The sequence below is a fragment of the Hyla sarda genome, unplaced genomic scaffold (assembly GCF_029499605.1).
Source record: "Hyla sarda isolate aHylSar1 unplaced genomic scaffold, aHylSar1.hap1 scaffold_621, whole genome shotgun sequence".
NCBI lineage: Eukaryota > Metazoa > Chordata > Amphibia > Anura > Hylidae > Hyla > Hyla sarda.
In genome coordinates, this window is record NW_026610636.1 from 63,642 (window position 1) to 84,908 (window position 21,267).

The window sequence follows — 21,267 nt, forward strand, 5'->3', positions numbered from 1 at the left end:
TGCATACCCCATCAGTGCAGCAATGCTTATTCAATACCGCCAGCAGATGGAGACACTGGGGGATAATTTTCTAAGGATTTATACTGATTTTTCCTGTCTGAATTTGTCGCACAGAAAGTTGCAGGCCAAATATGTGTGACATTTCTGCGACTTTAGCTTCTAGAGCATTTTTACAACATTATACATAGGTGCTGAATACATAAAAAGCGACTGTTCAGCGACAGACAAGTCGCATCGGCTGAAAGTAGGCCAGAATGTCAGTCCATGTTGGAGCAGGTTTAGATACAGTCTAAAGTATAGATCTCAAAGTCTGTGCACAGAATTTAGCAAGGGCCTCGCACCTTCTGATGCATCAGGTAGGTGCACAATAGCATAGCCTAACCCTCTGTACTTTGGTCTATATTGATGCGGGACATAGACAGCCAGCTGATGACCAATCCATTAGTGCAATGGATGGCTGGAAGCATTTGTCTTTGCCTTTGCAATACCACAGAAGCAATGCATGGTCAATGTACAGCAATGACACACCTGTGTGAACAGCCAGGAGACCCCCCCCCCCCCATGTTATGTTACATAGTTACATAGTTAGTACGGTCGAAAAAAGACATATGTCCATCAAGTTCAACCAGGGAATTAAGGGGTAGGGGTGTGGCGCGATATTGGGGAAGGGATGAGATTTTATATTTCTTCATAAGCATTAATCTTATTTTGTCAATTAGGAACATTCAGCACCCACCCGCTATCAAGGCAGCTGCCTATCATGTCATGCCCTACCTGCACAGGTGTGCTGGCTACTCAAATGATCCAATTAAGGAGGCCATTTAGTCAGCAGCACCAGAAGTCCTGTGCCTGGACGCTCCAACAGCGGCCAGACACAAGCAGAAGCAGAAGCAGCAGAAGCAGCAGCAGCACCACCTTTTGTTTTTTGGCTGCAGCAGCAGCAAGGCCCACAGGGCTGGCTAGCTGGCTAGCCAGCAAGCAGGTAGCAATGAAAGTAGGAATCTTTCTTTTTAACCCTGTAAGGGGGTGGTGCACTGTACCCGAAGATACTGCCATATCGGGTCAATGCATAGGGCGACGGAAGCAAGCTTCGAAATCGGCCCCCGTTCTCAAAAATCCATTTAATATATGGTCCCCAGATAGGGGACGTATCAGATATTAAACTGATAAGAACAGATACTACACTTGATCTTAGCCAAAAGGCCGAGAAGCGATAACCGTGAAAGGGGCGGGCCCAACAAGGTGCCCTTCATGGGCACTATCACTGCTTGCTGTCAGGGAGGCTGCCAGACAATTTTCCATGCACACTCTGGGCTGGGGGGCAGTCAACCACCAGTACACACAGCAGAACCTAAACCCATACCATTATTGCTAAGCAGCAAGACAGGGGCCCATTGCACTCCCACGGGGCCTTTTTAAATGCAATCCATAACCCGGATTTGCCAGGAACCCTTCTTACTCCTCCTACTTGCATGTGACACTGGGCTTAGGATCTGCATAGGAAACACACACACAAGCACACACCTACCTTTGTTGCCTGCAGATGCCTCCTTGGCTGTCCCCAAACTGTATCAAACCAACACCCACGGGAAGCTGTAAGCATAGAGGACATGCTTGCACCCCATTGGACTTACCTGTGTGGGTTAAACCCGGGTTATTTGACAACCTATGGCGGTGATGGTTCTGCTCAGGCAGAGCAGTGCTGATGCTCCTCATAAAGCTGTCGCTGCTGTGAAGGTTCTAGGTGACATCACAAATCCCTATGGTTACATACACAACAAAGCTGGGTTGTTGTTGTTTACACTCTGCAAGGCCTGTGGAAGTGAGTGACATCATAGCACTGTAGTTCTGAGGGTTCTAGATGGATGCAACAATCTCCTGTTGCTTCTATGAAGGCCATAATAGACGACATCACCAAACAGCTCCATAGTCACATACACAGCAAAGGAGAGATGTTGTTTACACCTAGTGATGTCAGTGGTATTGAGTGACATCACAGCACAGTGCTAAGGCTCCTGGGCCTGGACACAGCAGCGGCTGCAATATCTCAACGGAGAATACGTTTATATATATGTGTGTGTGTGCGCGTATATATATATATATATATATATATATATATATATATATTTCTCCGCCGAAATCACTTTTAAACCCATTTCCACCTTTTTTTCCCTTCTCTTCCTCTTACTTTTTTTTCACGTTTTTTTACGTTTTTCTCCTTTTCGCCTCTTTTCTGGGCGTATTATTCTTCTTTTTCTTCTTTTTTTTCGTCTAATGCATACCCCATCAGTGCAGCAATGCATATTCAATACCGCCAGCAGATGGAGACACTGGGGGATAATTTTCTAAGGATTTATACTGATTTTTCCTGTCTGAATTTGTCGCACAGAAAGTTGCAGGCCAAATATGTGTGACATTTCTGCGACTTTAGCTTCTAGAGCATTTTTACAACATTATACATAGGTGCTGAATACATAAAAAGCGACTGTTCAGCGACAGACAAGTCGCATCGGCTGAAAGTAGGCCAGAATGTCAGTCCATGTTGGAGCAGGTTTAGATACAGTCTAAAGTATAGATCTCAAAGTCTGTGCACAGAATTTAGCAAGGGCCTCGCACCTTCTGATGCATCAGGTAGGTGCACAATAGCATAGCCTAACCCTCTGTACTTTGGTCTATATTGATGCGGGACATAGACAGCCAGCTGATGACCAATCCATTAGTGCAATGGATGGCTGGAAGCATTTGTCTTTGCCTTTGCAATACCACAGAAGCAATGCATGGTCAATGTACAGCAATGACACACCTGTGTGAACAGCCAGGAGACCCCCCCCCCCCCCCCATGTTATGTTACATAGTTACATAGTTAGTACGGTCGAAAAAAGACATATGTCCATCAAGTTCAACCAGGGAATTAAGGGGTAGGGGTGTGGCGCGATATTGGGGAAGGGATGAGATTTTATATTTCTTCATAAGCATTAATCTTATTTTGTCAATTAGGAACATTCAGCACCCACCCGCTATCAAGGCAGCTGCCTATCATATCATGCCCTACCTGCACAGGTGTGCTGGCTACTCAAATGATCCAATTAAGGAGGCCATTTAGTCAGCAGCAGCAGAAGTCCTGTGCCTGGACGCTCCAACAGCGGCCAGACACAAGCAGAAGCAGAAGCAGCAGAAGCAGCAGCAGCACCACCTTTTGTTTTTTGGCTGCAGCAGCAGCAAGGCCCACAGGGCTGGCTAGCTGGCTAGCCAGCAAGCAGGTAGCAATGAAAGTAGGAATCTTTCTTTTTAACCCTGTAAGGGGGTGGTGCACTGTACCCGAAGATACTGCCATATCGGGTCAATGCATAGGGCGACGGAAGCAAGCTTCGAAATCGGCCCCCGTTCTCAAAAATCCATTTAATATATGGTCCCCAGATAGGGGACGTATCAGATATTAAACTGATAAGAACAGATACTACACTTGATCTTAGCCAAAAGGCCGAGAAGCGATAACCGTGAAAGGGGCGGGCCCAACAAGGTGCCCTTCATGGGCACTATCACTGCTTGCTGTCAGGGAGGCTGCCAGACAATTTTCCATGCACACTCTGGGCTGGGGGGCAGTCAACCACCAGTACACACAGCAGAACCTAAACCCATACCATTATTGCTAAGCAGCAAGACAGGGGCCCATTGCACTCCCACGGGGCCTTTTTAAATGCAATCCATAACCCGGATTTGCCAGGAACCCTTCTTACTCCTCCTACTTGCATGTGACACTGGGCTTAGGATCTGCATAGGAAACACACACACAAGCACACACCTACCTTTGTTGCCTGCAGATGCCTCCTTGGCTGTCCCCAAACGGTATCAAACCAACACCCACGGGAAGCTGTAAGCATAGAGGACATGCCTGCACCCCATTGGACTTACCTGTGTGGGTTAAACCCGGGTTATTTGACAACCTATGGCGGTGATGGTTCTGCTCAGGCAGAGCAGTGCTGATGCTCCTCATAAAGCTGTCGCTGCTGTGAAGGTTCTAGGTGACATCACAAATCCCTATGGTTACATACACAACAAAGCTGGGTTGTTGTTGTTTACACTCTGCAAGGCCTGTGGAAGTGAGTGACATCATAGCACTGTAGTTCTGAGGGTTCTAGATGGATGCAACAATCTCCTGTTGCTTCTATGAAGGCCATAATAGACGACATCACCAAACAGCTCCATAGTCACATACACAGCAAAGGAGAGATGTTGTTTACACCTAGTGATGTCAGTGGTATTGAGTGACATCACAGCACAGTGCTAAGGCTCCTGGGCCTGGACACAGCAGCGGCTGCAATATCTCAACGGAGAATACGTTTATATATATGTGTGTGTGTGCGCGTATATATATATATATATATATATATATATATATTTCTCCGCCGAAATCACTTTTAAACCCATTTCCACCTTTTTTTCCCTTCTCTTCCTCTTACTTTTTTTTCACGTTTTTTTACGTTTTTCTCCTTTTCGCCTCTTTTCTGGGCGTATTATTCTTCTTTTTCTTCTTTTTTTTCGTCTAATGCATACCCCATCAGTGCAGCAATGCTTATTCAATACCGCCAGCAGATGGAGACACTGGGGGATAATTTTCTAAGGATTTATACTGATTTTTCCTGTCTGAATTTGTCGCACAGAAAGTTGCAGGCCAAATATGTGTGACATTTCTGCGACTTTAGCTTCTAGAGCATTTTTACAACATTATACATAGGTGCTGAATACATAAAAAGCGACTGTTCAGCGACAGACAAGTCGCATCGGCTGAAAGTAGGCCAGAATGTCAGTCCATGTTGGAGCAGGTTTAGATACAGTCTAAAGTATAGATCTCAAAGTCTGTGCACAGAATTTAGCAAGGGCCTCGCACCTTCTGATGCATCAGGTAGGTGCACAATAGCATAGCCTAACCCTCTGTACTTTGGTCTATATTGATGCGGGACATAGACAGCCAGCTGATGACCAATCCATTAGTGCAATGGATGGCTGGAAGCATTTGTCTTTGCCTTTGCAATACCACAGAAGCAATGCATGGTCAATGTACAGCAATGACACACCTGTGTGAACAGCCAGGAGACCCCCCCCCCCCCCCCATGTTATGTTACATAGTTACATAGTTAGTACGGTCGAAAAAAGACATATGTCCATCAAGTTCAACCAGGGAATTAAGGGGTAGGGGTGTGGCGCGATATTGGGGAAGGGATGAGATTTTATATTTCTTCATAAGCATTAATCTTATTTTGTCAATTAGGAACATTCAGCACCCACCCGCTATCAAGGCAGCTGCCTATCATGTCATGCCCTACCTGCACAGGTGTGCTGGCTACTCAAATGATCCAATTAAGGAGGCCATTTAGTCAGCAGCAGCAGAAGTCCTGTGCCTGGACGCTCCAACAGCGGCCAGACACAAGCAGAAGCAGAAGCAGCAGAAGCAGCAGCAGCACCACCTTTTGTTTTTTGGCTGCAGCAGCAGCAAGGCCCACAGGGCTGGCTAGCTGGCTAGCCAGCAAGCAGGTAGCAATGAAAGTAGGAATCTTTCTTTTTAACCCTGTAAGGGGGTGGTGCACTGTACCCGAAGATACTGTCATATCGGGTCAATGCATAGGGCGACGGAAGCAAGCTTCGAAATCGGCCCCCGTTCTCAAAAATCCATTTAATATATGGTCCCCAGATAGGGGACGTATCAGATATTAAACTGATAAGAACAGATTTTTTTTTTTTTTTTTTAAAACCTTCAGGTTTGAATTAAAACTTAATCGTTCAGGTTTACTTCACGTTTGCCTCTCAGATTTACTGAACTTAGTCACAATTCATCAAACTCATCATTAGGTTACTTTATCAACATATAACAAAATACACCCAAAAACAAAGTACATAGCATAACAACACACCACCCTCAAACCCTCACCACGTGTCTCCATTTTAAAAACTTCCAAGTCCCCTCCGCATCATCCTCTCCAAATCTCTTCTTATCCCACAAATATACAGTATGCAATCTATCTAATATCATTCTCATACACTCTTCAACCGACACATCCTTCTTCTTAAATATATACAAATTCCTAACATCCCACAATACCTCCTTAATTATCGCTAACAACACATATAACATTCTCTCCTTCCTCCCACCTACCACCGCCAGACCAAACATAATCACTTCAAAAGACCACTTTCTTACCCCCATCAATTCTTTGGCCAACGGACCAATTCCCTTCCACACTTCTTGCGCTCTATCACAATTCCAAAACAAATGCATAATACTCTCATTCCCTCCACAACCCTCTCTCGGACATCTCTCACTCCTTCCAATCCCCCGACTCTTCTGTACCTCTCTTACTGGCAATGCACCATGCAAACTCTGCCATACAATCTCTCTCTGTCTATTAGTCATACCATCTGTCTGCAAACTCTTCCACACTTTACTCACATTCTGTCCTCTCACCATATTAATATTACACTGAACTTCCTTCTCCCTAATACACTTCACCATACTCTTCTTCTCCTTTAACACATCCTGTCTCACACCTATCAAACCAAACTTTCTCATGAACACCTCAACAAACCCATACCAACCAGGACTCACCAAAGCATACGGCTTTCTCAGATCTCTCTCCATCCACCCTAATCTGCATAACACACCCCCTCCTAGAAACCTCATCATACATGCAAATTTCCACTGCTCTCCCATACTTCTCCTCACAGCAAACAATAGATTAATCCCCAGATACACTTCAACATTAGGAAAATTCATTCCTCCATTCCTACACTCTTTCATCACATTCTCTCTTCTCACCTTCTCCACTTTCGACCCCCAGAAAAATACAAACAAAATCCTATTCAACTTTCTCAGTGTCATATAACCTGGTGGAAACACCAAAGCCACATACAACAGGATCGGCAATATCACACTCTTGATCACCACAATCTTACCAATCATTGACAACTCTCTCATACTCCAAAAATCCAACTTCCTTTTTATTCTAACACCAACCTCTTCCCAACTTTCTCTTCCATCCAGCCTCTCATCAAATTTAACTCCCAACACCTTAATCGCTCCGTCTACACATTTCACCCCTACATCCTCTACTTCATACATCCTTCCAAAAACCTTATACTCACTCTTATCCCAATTAACTCTAAAACCAGAAGCACCACAAAAATACCCAGCCAACAACTTTGCTCTCTGCAAAGCTCCAACATACTCACAGATCACACAAACATCATCCATATATGCCAACACTTTCAAGTCTCTCCCACCACTCCCAGGAATCCTCACACCTCTCATACACTTATCCCTTCTCAACAACTCCAACAAAGGCTCTATCGCACATATAAAGACCAAGGGTGACAGGGGACACCCCTGTCTCACTCCAGAACACACATTCACTTTCTTACTAACCCAGCCATTAATTAATACTTTACTATACACTCCATCATACAATACTCTAATCATTTTAACAAAACCTTCCGGAAAACCCATTCTATCCAACACTTTAAATAAAAACTCATGTGACAACCTATCAAAAGCTTTCTCAAAATCCAAAGACAACACTCCAACACACTGATCTCTACCCAAGCAATCCCATAATACATCACGCAACAAACCCAAATTCTCACTTATCCTTCTTTTTGGCACACCACATACTTGTTCTTCTCCAATCACCTGATCAATCACATCCCTCATTCTATTCGCCAACACCTTTGCAAGAATTTTATAATCAACATTCAATAACGTAATCGGTCTCCAATTCCTCACATCCTTTCTATCCCCTTTTTTAAAGATCAATACCACCACTCCACTCTTCATACTTTCCTCCAATCTACCATTCTTGCACACAAAATCATAAATCTCCACCAAATCCACTTTAACCGTCTCCCACATTCTAGCATAAAATTCCACCGGCAACCCATCCTCACCTGGTGTCTTATTTCTAGCCATACTTTTAATCACCAACTCCAATTCTTTCACTCCCACACCTTTCACCAGGCTATCTGCCTCCCTGTCATGCACTCTGCTCTCAATCTTCCCAATCACCTCAGACTGCAGACCCATATCACACTCCTTCTCAGCATATAAATCCTTATAAAAATCCTCAACCACACTCAACACTCTTTTACCTTTAACCATCACACCATCCTTATCATACACCTCTATCAACTCCTCTCTTTTACCAGACACCCTTTTAAAGAAAAACCTTGAGCATCTCTCACCCTTCTCCAACTTATTCAACTTAGCCTGATACACAATCTCTCTTCCTCTCTCCAACATCCACTTCTCTACTTCCTTCTTAATCTCTTCAATCTCACTCTCCACACAACCACCACTCTTCCTCCATTTTTTCAAAAAGATCAATCTCTTCTGCAGCCACTCATACCTTCTTCTCTTTCCCGCAGCTCTCTTATACCCCTCTCTTTTAAAGAAAACATGCGTTCTCTCCTTCACCCAACTCCACCACTGCAATACATCCACAAAATCAGCTTTCCTCCTCTTCCAAACCTCATACTTCTTCACATACCTCTCATACACCCCTCCCTCCTCCATCAAACTAACATTCAATTTCCATAAACCCCGCCCACTCAAACATTCCACATTAAACCCCAAATCACATCTTACACACTCATGATCTGAATACAATACCTTCATTTGCATATACTCCCTACCCAACACTCCTTTTGACACAAAACACATATCCAATCTTGAAGCACACTTTCCCCTATCTGAAAAATAAGTCGGACACACATCAACATTACACAATTTAGCCACATCTTGCAACCTCAAATCATTCACCACATTCCTCAACATCCTACCAGATACATCGATCTTACTCCCTTCAATCTCACAATTGAAATCCCCCACACATACCATAGGCTCTCTCCCCGGCAAAAACAACTTTAACTTCTCAAACAACTCCACCCTCTCATTCTTCTTAACAGACGCATACACATTAAATATTCGAACCTTAACTCCACCCACCTCCACCTTAACCATCAAACACCTTCCCTCTTCAATCACTGAATGGCTCTCTACCTTGAACCTCTTATCCTTAAATAACACACCAACCCCATCATTCCTATTTACAGAAGACATAGACCACACAGAATCCCCATATCCCCACTCCCCCTTCCCTACCTCTTCCACCAACCCACACTCTTGTACACAAATAACATCAGCCCCCATACCTGCCAACTCCTGCAAAATTGCAGCCCTCCTAACCCTACTCCTAAACACCCTAACATTAGATGAAATTATTTTAAAAGACATACTACTATCCCCATATGAAAAAAACAAACAAAGGAAAAAAACACAACAAAACAATCACCTATATACAAAAGAAAACACCAATCAATGCGATGTTCTACGGGTTAAGGTACCAAGCGGTACTTGTCCATCACCTTCCTGATCCACCTCGGATCTAAATAATGGTTCGAAAGGGTTTCTCGAACTAAACGAAGTCTCCTCACTCCTCTCAGCCCATTCTTTCTTTCTCGCTTTTTTTGGATACCTGTGACACAAATCATCCGCCACTTTCTTCCCTCTATGCCTTCCTGAAGACACAGCACTCTCTGAATCGGTAGTAAAATCTTCAATCACAGGCTCATTCTCCATCTCTTCCTCCAACTCCTTCTGCACCACAGCCACAGTCTTGCTCTCCATAAGCTTAAGTCCAGGTTTTCCCGCCAAAACGGGTTTTCCCTCCAAAATTGGATTTCCCTCCAAAATTGGAGACCCCTCCAAAACTGGAGTCCCCTCCAAAACTGGAGTCCCCTCCATCACAGCACTTGTCTCCATTTTATCTCTCTCTTCCAGGTATCTCTTTCCCTCCTCCTGCTTCCTTTCTACCTCTTTCTGTCTTTCGATCTTCTCCTCCTCCCTCCTTTTTCTCTCTTCCGGGCACTCTCTCATCACATGTCCAGCCTCTCCACATACATGGCATTTTTTTGGCTCAGGACACGCATTGGCCTCATGTCCCTCTTTCTGGCAATTCCTGCACACTCTCACAGCCGCACAATTCTCCTTCACATGCCCAAACATATGGCACTTTCTGCAGAACATGGGCTGCCCAGGGTAGGTAAGATAACCTCTCTGCCCCGCAATAGAAAAACTCGCCGGGGGATGCTGCACTCCGTAAATTCCACTGGCATCTTGCTTCAACTTCACCAAAAACTTATACTCCGCATTAAACACTCCCAATATGCTCTTCTGTGCAATCCCTCCTCTGACAGTCTCACAGTACTGCTTCAAAAAATTTTCCACCAACTTCACATCCATAAACGGGTTGTATACACGGACTAAAAGGGGTTTCTCCTCCAACTCAAACAAAGGCTCAAACGACACATTCTTCATAATGGTATTTTCCACATTCTCACGCAGGCTCTGGTAAAAGGACAGGCACCCATTAATAGTGTAGAAACTCACATCATATATACCTTGCCGCTTACTTTCCTGTAAGCAAAAGACGTCCTTCATCGGTATCCCGGCCATGTCCTCCACCAAACGACGCCCCACAAACGTGATCTTATTCTTCTCCACATCAGAAACCTCCACCTTCACCCGAATAGTGTTCTTAACGAATCCAGCTGCCATCTTCTCTGTCGGTCTGAGACCACAGTATCGCCTCCTGAAAAAACCCTCTGCAAGCAGAGAAACACGCACCCCTGACCCAGACCAAGTTTACACTTGATCTGAGCCAAAAGGCCGAGAAGCGATAACCGTGAAAGGGGCGGGCCCAACAAGGTGCCCTTCATGGGCACTATCACTGCTTGCTGTCAGGGAGGCTGCCAGACAATTTTCCATGCACACTCTGGGCTGGGGGGCAGTCAACCACCAGTACACACAGCAGAACCTAAACCCATACCATTATTGCTAAGCAGCAAGACAGGGGCCCATTGCACTCCCACGGGGCCTTTTTAAATGCAATCCATAACCCGGATTTGCCAGGAACCCTTCTTACTCCTCCTACTTGCATGTGACACTGGGCTTAGGATCTGCATAGGAAACACACACACAAGCACACACCTACCTTTGTTGCCTGCAGATGCCTCCTTGGCTGTCCCCAAACGGTATCAAACCAACACCCACGGGAAGCTGTAAGCATAGAGGACATGCCTGCACCCCATTGGACTTACCTGTGTGGGTTAAACCCGGGTTATTTGACAACCTATGGCGGTGATGGTTCTGCTCAGGCAGAGCAGTGCTGATGCTCCTCATAAAGCTGTCGCTGCTGTGAAGGTTCTAGGTGACATCACAAATCCCTATGGTTACATACACAACAAAGCTGGGTTGTTGTTGTTTACACTCTGCAAGGCCTGTGGAAGTGAGTGACATCATAGCACTGTAGTTCTGAGGGTTCTAGATGGATGCAACAATCTCCTGTTGCTTCTATGAAGGCCATAATAGACGACATCACCAAACAGCTCCATAGTCACATACACAGCAAAGGAGAGATGTTGTTTACACCTAGTGATGTCAGTGGTATTGAGTGACATCACAGCACAGTGCTAAGGCTCCTGGGCCTGGACACAGCAGCGGCTGCAATATCTCAACGGAGAATACGTTTATATATATGTGTGTGTGTGCGCGTATATATATATATATATATATATATATATATATATATATATTTCTCCGCCGAAATCACTTTTAAACCCATTTCCACCTTTTTTTCCCTTCTCTTCCTCTTACTTTTTTTTCACGTTTTTTTACGTTTTTCTCCTTTTCGCCTCTTTTCTGGGCGTATTATTCTTCTTTTTCTTCTTTTTTTTCGTCTAATGCATACCCCATCAGTGCAGCAATGCTTATTCAATACCGCCAGCAGATGGAGACACTGGGGGATAATTTTCTAAGGATTTATACTGATTTTTCCTGTCTGAATTTGTCGCACAGAAAGTTGCAGGCCAAATATGTGTGACATTTCTGCGACTTTAGCTTCTAGAGCATTTTTACAACATTATACATAGGTGCTGAATACATAAAAAGCGACTGTTCAGCGACAGACAAGTCGCATCGGCTGAAAGTAGGCCAGAATGTCAGTCCATGTTGGAGCAGGTTTAGATACAGTCTAAAGTATAGATCTCAAAGTCTGTGCACAGAATTTAGCAAGGGCCTCGCACCTTCTGATGCATCAGGTAGGTGCACAATAGCATAGCCTAACCCTCTGTACTTTGGTCTATATTGATGCGGGACATAGACAGCCAGCTGATGACCAATCCATTAGTGCAATGGATGGCTGGAAGCATTTGTCTTTGCCTTTGCAATACCACAGAAGCAATGCATGGTCAATGTACAGCAATGACACACCTGTGTGAACAGCCAGGAGACCCCCCCCCCCCCATGTTATGTTACATAGTTACATAGTTAGTACGGTCGAAAAAAGACATATGTCCATCAAGTTCAACCAGGGAATTAAGGGGTAGGGGTGTGGCGCGATATTGGGGAAGGGATGAGATTTTATATTTCTTCATAAGCATTAATCTTATTTTGTCAATTAGGAACATTCAGCACCCACCCGCTATCAAGGCAGCTGCCTATCATGTCATGCCCTACCTGCACAGGTGTGCTGGCTACTCAAATGATCCAATTAAGGAGGCAATTTAGTCAGCAGCAGCAGAAGTCCTGTGCCTGGACGCTCCAACAGCGGCCAGACACAAGCAGAAGCAGAAGCAGCAGAAGCAGCAGCAGCACCACCTTTTGTTTTTTGGCTGCAGCAGCAGCAAGGCCCACAGGGCTGGCTAGCTGGCTAGCCAGCAAGCAGGTAGCAATGAAAGTAGGAATCTTTCTTTTTAACCCTGTAAGGGGGTGGTGCACTGTACCCGAAGATACTGCCATATCGGGTCAATGCATAGGGCGACGGAAGCAAGCTTCGAAATCGGCCCCCGTTCTCAAAAATCCATTTAATATATGGTCCCCAGATAGGGGACGTATCAGATATTAAACTGATAAGAACAGATACTACACTTGATCTTAGCCAAAAGGCCGAGAAGCGATAACCGTGAAAGGGGCGGGCCCAACAAGGTGCCCTTCATGGGCACTATCACTGCTTGCTGTCAGGGAGGCTGCCAGACAATTTTCCATGCACACTCTGGGCTGGGGGGCAGTCAACCACCAGTACACACAGCAGAACCTAAACCCATACCATTATTGCTAAGCAGCAAGACAGGGGCCCATTGCACTCCCACGGGGCCTTTTTAAATGCAATCCATAACCCGGATTTGCCAGGAACCCTTCTTACTCCTCCTACTTGCATGTGACACTGGGCTTAGGATCTGCATAGGAAACACACACACAAGCACACACCTACCTTTGTTGCCTGCAGATGCCTCCTTGGCTGTCCCCAAACGGTATCAAACCAACACCCACGGGAAGCTGTAAGCATAGAGGACATGCTTGCACCCCATTGGACTTACCTGTGTGGGTTAAACCCGGGTTATTTGACAACCTATGGCGGTGATGGTTCTGCTCAGGCAGAGCAGTGCTGATGCTCCTCATAAAGCTGTCGCTGCTGTGAAGGTTCTAGGTGACATCACAAATCCCTATGGTTACATACACAACAAAGCTGGGTTGTTGTTGTTTACACTCTGCAAGGCCTGTGGAAGTGAGTGACATCATAGCACTGTAGTTCTGAGGGTTCTAGATGGATGCAACAATCTCCTGTTGCTTCTATGAAGGCCATAATAGACGACATCACCAAACAGCTCCATAGTCACATACACAGCAAAGGAGAGATGTTGTTTACACCTAGTGATGTCAGTGGTATTGAGTGACATCACAGCACAGTGCTAAGGCTCCTGGGCCTGGACACAGCAGCGGCTGCAATATCTCAACGGAGAATACGTTTATATATATGTGTGTGTGTGCGCGTATATATATATATATATATATATATATATATATATATATATATATATATTCTCCGCCGAAATCACTTTTAAACCCATTTCCACCTTTTTTTCCCTTCTCTTCCTCTTACTTTTTTTTCACGTTTTTTTACGTTTTTCTCCTTTTCGCCTCTTTTCTGGGCGTATTATTCTTCTTTTTCTTCTTTTTTTTCGTCTAATGCATACCCCATCAGTGCAGCAATGCTTATTCAATACCGCCAGCAGATGGAGACACTGGGGGATAATTTTCTAAGGATTTATACTGATTTTTCCTGTCTGAATTTGTCGCACAGAAAGTTGCAGGCCAAATATGTGTGACATTTCTGCGACTTTAGCTTCTAGAGCATTTTTACAACATTATACATAGGTGCTGAATACATAAAAGCGACTGTTCAGCGACAGACAAGTCGCATCGGCTGAAAGTAGGCCAGAATGTCAGTCCATGTTGGAGCAGGTTTAGATACAGTCTAAAGTATAGATCTCAAAGTCTGTGCACAGAATTTAGCAAGGGCCTCGCACCTTCTGATGCATCAGGTAGGTGCACAATAGCATAGCCTAACCCTCTGTACTTTGGTCTATATTGATGCGGGACATAGACAGCCAGCTGATGACCAATCCATTAGTGCAATGGATGGCTGGAAGCATTTGTCTTTGCCTTTGCAATTACCACAGAAGCAATGCATGGTCAATGTACAGCAATGACACACCTGTGTGAACAGCCAGGAGACCCCCCCCCCCCCCCATGTTATGTTACATAGTTACATAGTTAGTACGGTCGAAAAAAGACATATGTCCATCAAGTTCAACCAGGGAATTAAGGGGTAGGGGTGTGGCGCGATATTGGGGAAGGGATGAGATTTTATATTTCTTCATAAGCATTAATCTTATTTTGTCAATTAGGAACATTCAGCACCCACCCGCTATCAAGGCAGCTGCCTATCATGTCATGCCCTACCTGCACAGGTGTGCTGGCTACTCAAATGATCCAATTAAGGAGGCCATTTAGTCAGCAGCAGCAGAAGTCCTGTGCCTGGACGCTCCAACAGCGGCCAGACACAAGCAGAAGCAGAAGCAGCAGAAGCAGCAGCAGCACCACCTTTTGTTTTTTGGCTGCAGCAGCAGCAAGGCCCACAGGGCTGGCTAGCTGGCTAGCCAGCAAGCAGGTAGCAATGAAAGTAGGAATCTTTCTTTTTAACCCTGTAAGGGGGTGGTGCACTGTACCCGAAGATACTGCCATATCGGGTCAATGCATAGGGCGACGGAAGCAAGCTTCGAAATCGGCCCCTGTTCTCAAAAATCCATTTAATATATGGTCCCCAGATAGGGGACGTATCAGATATTAAACTGATAAGAACAGATACTACACTTGATCTTAGCCAAAAGGCCGAGAAGCGATAACCGTGAAAGGGGCGGGCCCAACAAGGTGCCCTTCATGGGCACTATCACTGCTTGCTGTCAGGGAGGCTGCCAGACAATTTTCCATGCACACTCTGGGCTGGGGGGCAGTCAACCACCAGTACACACAGCAGAACCTAAACCCATACCATTATTGCTAAGCAGCAAGACAGGGGCCCATTGCACTCCCACGGGGCCTTTTTAAATGCAATCCATAACCCGGATTTGCCAGGAACCCTTCTTACTCCTCCTACTTGCATGTGACACTGGGCTTAGGATCTGCATAGGAAACACACACACAAGCACACACCTACCTTTGTTGCCTGCAGATGCCTCCTTGGCTGTCCCCAAACGGTATCAAACCAACACCCACGGGAAGCTGTAAGCATAGAGGACATGCTTGCACCCCATTGGACTTACCTGTGTGGGTTAAACCCGGGTTATTTGACAACCTATGGCGGTGATGGTTCTGCTCAGGCAGAGCAGTGCTGATGCTCCTCATAAAGCTGTCGCTGCTGTGAAGGTTCTAGGTGACATCACAAATCCCTATGGTTACATACACAACAAAGCTGGGTTGTTGTTGTTTACACTCTGCAAGGCCTGTGGAAGTGAGTGACATCATAGCACTGTAGTTCTGAGGGTTCTAGATGGATGCAACAATCTCCTGTTGCTTCTATGAAGGCCATAATAGACGACATCACCAAACAGCTCCATAGTCACATACACAGCAAAGGAGAGATGTTGTTTACACCTAGTGATGTCAGTGGTATTGAGTGACATCACAGCACAGTGCTAAGGCTCCTGGGCCTGGACACAGCAGCGGCTGCAATATCTCAACGGAGAATACGTTTATATATATGTGTGTGTGTGCGCGTATATATATATATATATATATATATATATATATATATATATATTTCTCCGCCGAAATCACTTTTAAACCCATTTCCACCTTTTTTTCCCTTCTCTTCCTCTTACTTTTTTTTCACGTTTTTTTACGTTTTTCTCCTTTTCTCCTCTTTTCTGGGCGTATTATTCTTCTTTTTCTTCTTTTTTTTCGTCTAATGCATACCCCATCAGTGCAGCAATGCTTATTCAATACCGCCAGCAGATGGAGACACTGGGGGATAATTTTCTAAGGATTTATACTGATTTTTCCTGTCTGAATTTGTCGCACAGAAAGTTGCAGGCCAAATATGTGTGACATTTCTGCGACTTTAGCTTCTAGAGCATTTTTACAACATTATACATAGGTGCTGAATACATAAAAAGCGACTGTTCAGCGACAGACAAGTCGCATCGGCTGAAAGTAGGCCAGAATGTCAGTCCATGTTGGAGCAGGTTTAGATACAGTCTAAAGTATAGATCTCAAAGTCTGTGCACAGAATTTAGCAAGGGCCTCGCACCTTCTGATGCATCAGGTAGGTGCACAATAGCATAGCCTAACCCTCTGTACTTTGGTCTATATTGATGCGGGACATAGACAGCCAGCTGATGACCAATCCATTAGTGCAATGGATGGCTGGAAGCATTTGTCTTTGCCTTTGCAATACCACAGAAGCAATGCATGGTCAATGTACAGCAATGACACACCTGTGTGAACAGCCAGGAGACCCCCCCCCCCCCATGTTATGTTACATAGTTACATAGTTAGTACGGTCGAAAAAAGACATATGTCCATCAAGTTCAACCAGGGAATTAAGGGGTAGGGGTGTGGCGCGATATTGGGGAAGGGATGAGATTTTATATTTCTTCATAAGCATTAATCTTATTTTGTCAATTAGGAACATTCAGCACCCACCCGCTATCAAGGCAGCTGCCTATCATGTCATGCCCTACCTGCACAGGTGTGCTGGCTACTCAAATGATCCAATTAAGGAGGCCATTTAGTCAGCAGCAGCAGAAGTCCTGTGCCTGGACGCTCCAACAGCGGCCAGACACAAGCAGAAGCAGAAGCAGCAGAAGCAGCAGCAGCACCACCTTTTGTTTTTTGGCTGCAGCAGCAGCAAGGCCCACAGGGCTGGCTAGCTGGCTAGCCAGCAAGCAGGTAGCAATGAAAGTAGGAATCTTTCTTTTTAACCCTGTAAGGGGGTGGTGCACTGTACCCGAAGATACTGCCATATCGGGTCAATGCATAGGGCGACGGAAGCAAGCTTCGAAATCGGCCCCCGTTCTCAAAAATCCATTTAATATATGGTCCCCAGATAGGGGACGTATCAGATATTAAACTGATAAGAACATATTTTTTTTTTTTTTTTTTTTTTTTTTTTTTTTTTTTTTTTTTTTTTTTTTAGCCCTCAGAACTCAATCAGAGCTCCAAGATCTTATATGGACTCGATTGTTTTGTTCATCATCAGGTAACAGTTTTATTTATTCCTAAAATAAAAAAGACAAATTGAAATAAAATATTATAACAACAATAAAAATAATAAACATTCCAAAATTATAACAAATTCATTCCCTTTCTCCGGGCGTAAACTGCCAAGTAATCAATTAAACCATAGCTTAAGCTTCCTTTTTCCATTTCCCTTTTTACTGGGATGGCTAACCAGGCCGGTATTTTATAAGTTACCATAAATCGATCCACGTCAAGGCGAAAAGAATCATAAACTTTGTTTCTTACTGCAGGCAACTGGGCTTTAAAGGTGGATAATAGATTATCCAGGTCCTGTAAGAACAATTCTCTTTCCTCATCTGGAGCTCTCTCCAAAATAGTTTGGAAAGACCCTGAATATCCTCTTAAATTTCTCACCGGCTCTTCATTTTTCTTTTTACTCTTATGCTCTCCAATGTTCTTTTCTTCTACTATCATCTCTTTTCCAACAATTTTTGGCTCTTGGGTTACCACAGATCTTTTAATTTCTGGCTCTTGTTCAGAAACTTCTTCTTCTCTTTTCTTCTTCCTCTTTGGACAGTTCACATACATGTGACCAATTTTGTTACATAAATTACATTTACTTTTTTGGCTACAGGATTCAATTTCATGACCTTCTTTTTGGCATTTTTGGCACCACATTGAGGTGCACTCTTCCTTTAAATGGCCATATTTCTTGCATTTTCTACAGAAATTCTGCATACCTGCAAAAAACATATCTCCATTGATAACCCCTATTTTAAAACGGGCAGGGGGATAAAGAACTCTTCCATCTGCGTCTTCCTTGAACTTTACTTTAAATCTCCACTTTGTTGTCCAGACTCCATACTGATTATAAATTTTGCCAAGTGGCGCAATTTCCTCACAAAATTGGGTCAAAAGAATTATAATATCCTCCTCAGGGACGTAAGGACTATACATCCTCACCGTTAAAATTCTTTCTCTCCTGGGAAAGTGGGGAATGACTTCCACGCCCTCCCACACTGGATCAGACTTGATTGTCTCAAATTTCTTCCAAAATAAATCATAATCCTCTTCGGAAACCAAAATAACATCAAAGCACCCTTTCTTTGGAAATTCCAACATGGAAAGGATTTGTGTCTTTGCAATTTCCAAAACTCCAAAAAGAATTTCCTCCATTACAAAGGAAAGTCCTCTTCTTTTCTTCTCAAGGTCTTTCAGCAGGATCCGGACCCCATTCTTGATCTTCCCAAAAAAAGGAACCTCCTCTCCAGCAGATTGAGAGGTGTCCATGATCTCTTCCATCTTCAATAGGCGTGTCCAGGCAGGGACAGAAAAACACTCCCCCACCAAAGAGTGGGCAGTGAAGGGTGATCGCCTCCCGTTGTCTGGGGACTAAGCCGGCTCCCTAATAGCAGCAGGGGGGTGAAGTCCCTCCGTTAAGAAGGACGATCCCCCCAGGCCAAGGAGCCGGGTACCCCAGACACCCTCTGACCAGACCAAGTGAGCAGATACTACACTTGATCTTAGCCAAAAGGCCGAGAAGCGATAACCGTGAAAGGGGCGGGCCCAACAAGGTGCCCTTCATGGGCACTATCACTGCTTGCTGTCAGGGAGGCTGCCAGACAATTTTCCATGCACACTCTGGGCTGGGGGGCAGTCAACCACCAGTACACACAGCAGAACCTAAACCCATACCATTATTGCTAAGCAGCAAGACAGGGGCCCATTGCACTCCCACGGGGCCTTTTTAAATGCAATCCATAACCCGGATTTGCCAGGAACCCTTCTTACTCCTCCTACTTGCATGTGACACTGGGCTTAGGATCTGCATAGGAAACACACACACAAGCACACACCTACCTTTGTTGCCTGCAGATGCCTCCTTGGCTGTCCCCAAACGGTATCAAACCAACACCCACGGGAAGCTGTAAGCATAGAGGACATGCCTGCACCCCATTGGACTTACCTGTGTGGGTTAAACCCGGGTTATTTGACAACCTATGGCGGTGATGGTTCTGCTCAGGCAGAGCAGTGCTGATGCTCCTCATAAAGCTGTCGCTGCTGTGAAGGTTCTAGGTGACATCACAAATCCCTATGGTTACAAACACAACAAAGCTGGGTTGTTGTTGTTTACACTCTGCAAGGCCTGTGGAAGTGAGTGACATCATAGCACTGTAGTTCTGAGGGTTCTAGATGGATGCAACAATCTCCTGTTGCTTCTATGAAGGCCATAATAGACGACATCACCAAACAGCTCCATAGTCACATACACAGCAAAGGAGAGATGTTGTTTACACCTAGTGATGTCACTGGTTTTGAGTGACATCACAGCACAGTGCTAAGGCTCCTGGGCCTGGACACAGCAGCGGCTGCAATATCTCAACAGAGAATACGTTTATATATATGTGTGTGTGTGCGCGTATATATATATATATATATATATATATATATATATATATATATATATATTTCTCCGCCGAAATCACTTTTAAACCCATTTCCACCTTTTTTTCCCTTCTCTTCCTCTTACTTTTTTTTCACGTTTTTTTACATTTTTCTCCTTTTCGCCTCTTTTCTGGGCGTATTATTCTTCTTTTTCTTCTTTTTTTTCGTCTAATGCATACCCCATCAGTGCAGCAATGCTTATTCAATACCGCCAGCAGATGGAGACACTGGGGGATAATTTTCTAAGGATTTATACTGATTTTTCCTGTCTGAATTTGTCGCACAGAAAGTTGCAGGCCAAATATGTGTGACATTTCTGCGACTTTAGCTTCTAGAGCATTTTTACAACATTATACATAGGTGCTGAATACATAAAAAGCGACTGTTCAGCGACAGACAAGTCGCATCGGCTGAAAGTAGGCCAGAATGTCAGTCCATGTTGGAGCAGGTTTAGATACAGTCTAAAGTATAGATCTCAAAGTCTGTGCACAGAATTTAGCAAGGGCCTCGCACCTTCTGATGCATCAGGTAGGTGCACAATAGCATAGCCTAACCCTCTGTACTTTGGTCTATATTGATGCGGGACATAGACAGCCAGCTGATGACCAATCCATTAGTGCAATGGATGGCTGGAAGCATTTGTCTTTGCCTTTGCAATACCACAGAAGCAATGCATGGTCAATGTACAGCAATGACACACCTGTGTGAACAGCCAGGAGACCCCCCCCCCCCCCCATGTTATGTTACATAGTTACATAGTTAGTACGGTCGAAAAAAGACATATGTCCATCAAGTTCAACCAGGGAATTAAGGGGTAGGGGTGTGGCGCGATATTGGGGAAGGGATGAGATTTTATATTTCTTCATAAGCATTAATCTTATTTTGTCAATTAGGAACATTCAGCACCCACCCGCTATCAAGGCAGCTGCCTATCATGTCATGCCCTACCTGCACAGGTGTGCTGGCTACTCAAATGATCCAATTAAGGAGGCCATTTAGTCAGCAGCAGCAGAAGTCCTGTGCCTGGACGCTCCAACAGCGGCCAGACACAAGCAGAAGCAGAAGCAGCAGAAGCAGCAGCAGCACCACCTTTTGTTTTTTGGCTGCAGCAGCAGCAAGGCCCACAGGGCTGGCTAGCTGGCTAGCCAGCAAGCAGGTAGCAATGAAAGTAGGAATCTTTCTTTTTAACCCTGTAA

General features: G+C 44.7%; 5 non-coding genes and 2 pseudogenes across 5 annotated transcripts; all 7 read right to left on the minus strand.

Annotated features, from left to right (window-relative positions):
• Window positions 1–1,024: 1,024 nt before the first annotated feature.
• On the minus strand, window positions 1,025–1,215 carry LOC130341509 (U2 spliceosomal RNA). Its single transcript, XR_008881433.1, has one exon. It is a non-coding gene; the product is annotated as a U2 spliceosomal RNA (small nuclear RNA).
• Window positions 1,216–3,302: 2,087 nt separating this feature from the next.
• On the minus strand, window positions 3,303–3,493 carry LOC130341510 (U2 spliceosomal RNA). The gene has a single exon (XR_008881434.1). It is a non-coding gene; the product is annotated as a U2 spliceosomal RNA (small nuclear RNA).
• Window positions 3,494–5,574: 2,081 nt separating this feature from the next.
• LOC130341493 (U2 spliceosomal RNA) lies at window positions 5,575–5,769 on the minus strand. Its single transcript, XR_008881425.1, has one exon. It is a non-coding gene; the product is annotated as a U2 spliceosomal RNA (small nuclear RNA).
• Window positions 5,770–12,812: 7,043 nt separating this feature from the next.
• On the minus strand, window positions 12,813–13,003 carry LOC130341511 (U2 spliceosomal RNA). The gene has a single exon (XR_008881435.1). It is a non-coding gene; the product is annotated as a U2 spliceosomal RNA (small nuclear RNA).
• A 2,095-nt stretch (window positions 13,004–15,098) lies between these two features.
• Window positions 15,099–15,289, minus strand: LOC130341524 (U2 spliceosomal RNA). The gene has a single exon (XR_008881447.1). It is a non-coding gene; the product is annotated as a U2 spliceosomal RNA (small nuclear RNA).
• A 2,088-nt stretch (window positions 15,290–17,377) lies between these two features.
• LOC130341498 (U2 spliceosomal RNA) lies at window positions 17,378–17,613 on the minus strand (annotated as a pseudogene).
• A 1,423-nt stretch (window positions 17,614–19,036) lies between these two features.
• Window positions 19,037–19,173, minus strand: LOC130341500 (U2 spliceosomal RNA; annotated as a pseudogene).
• Window positions 19,174–21,267: the final 2,094 nt, after the last annotated feature.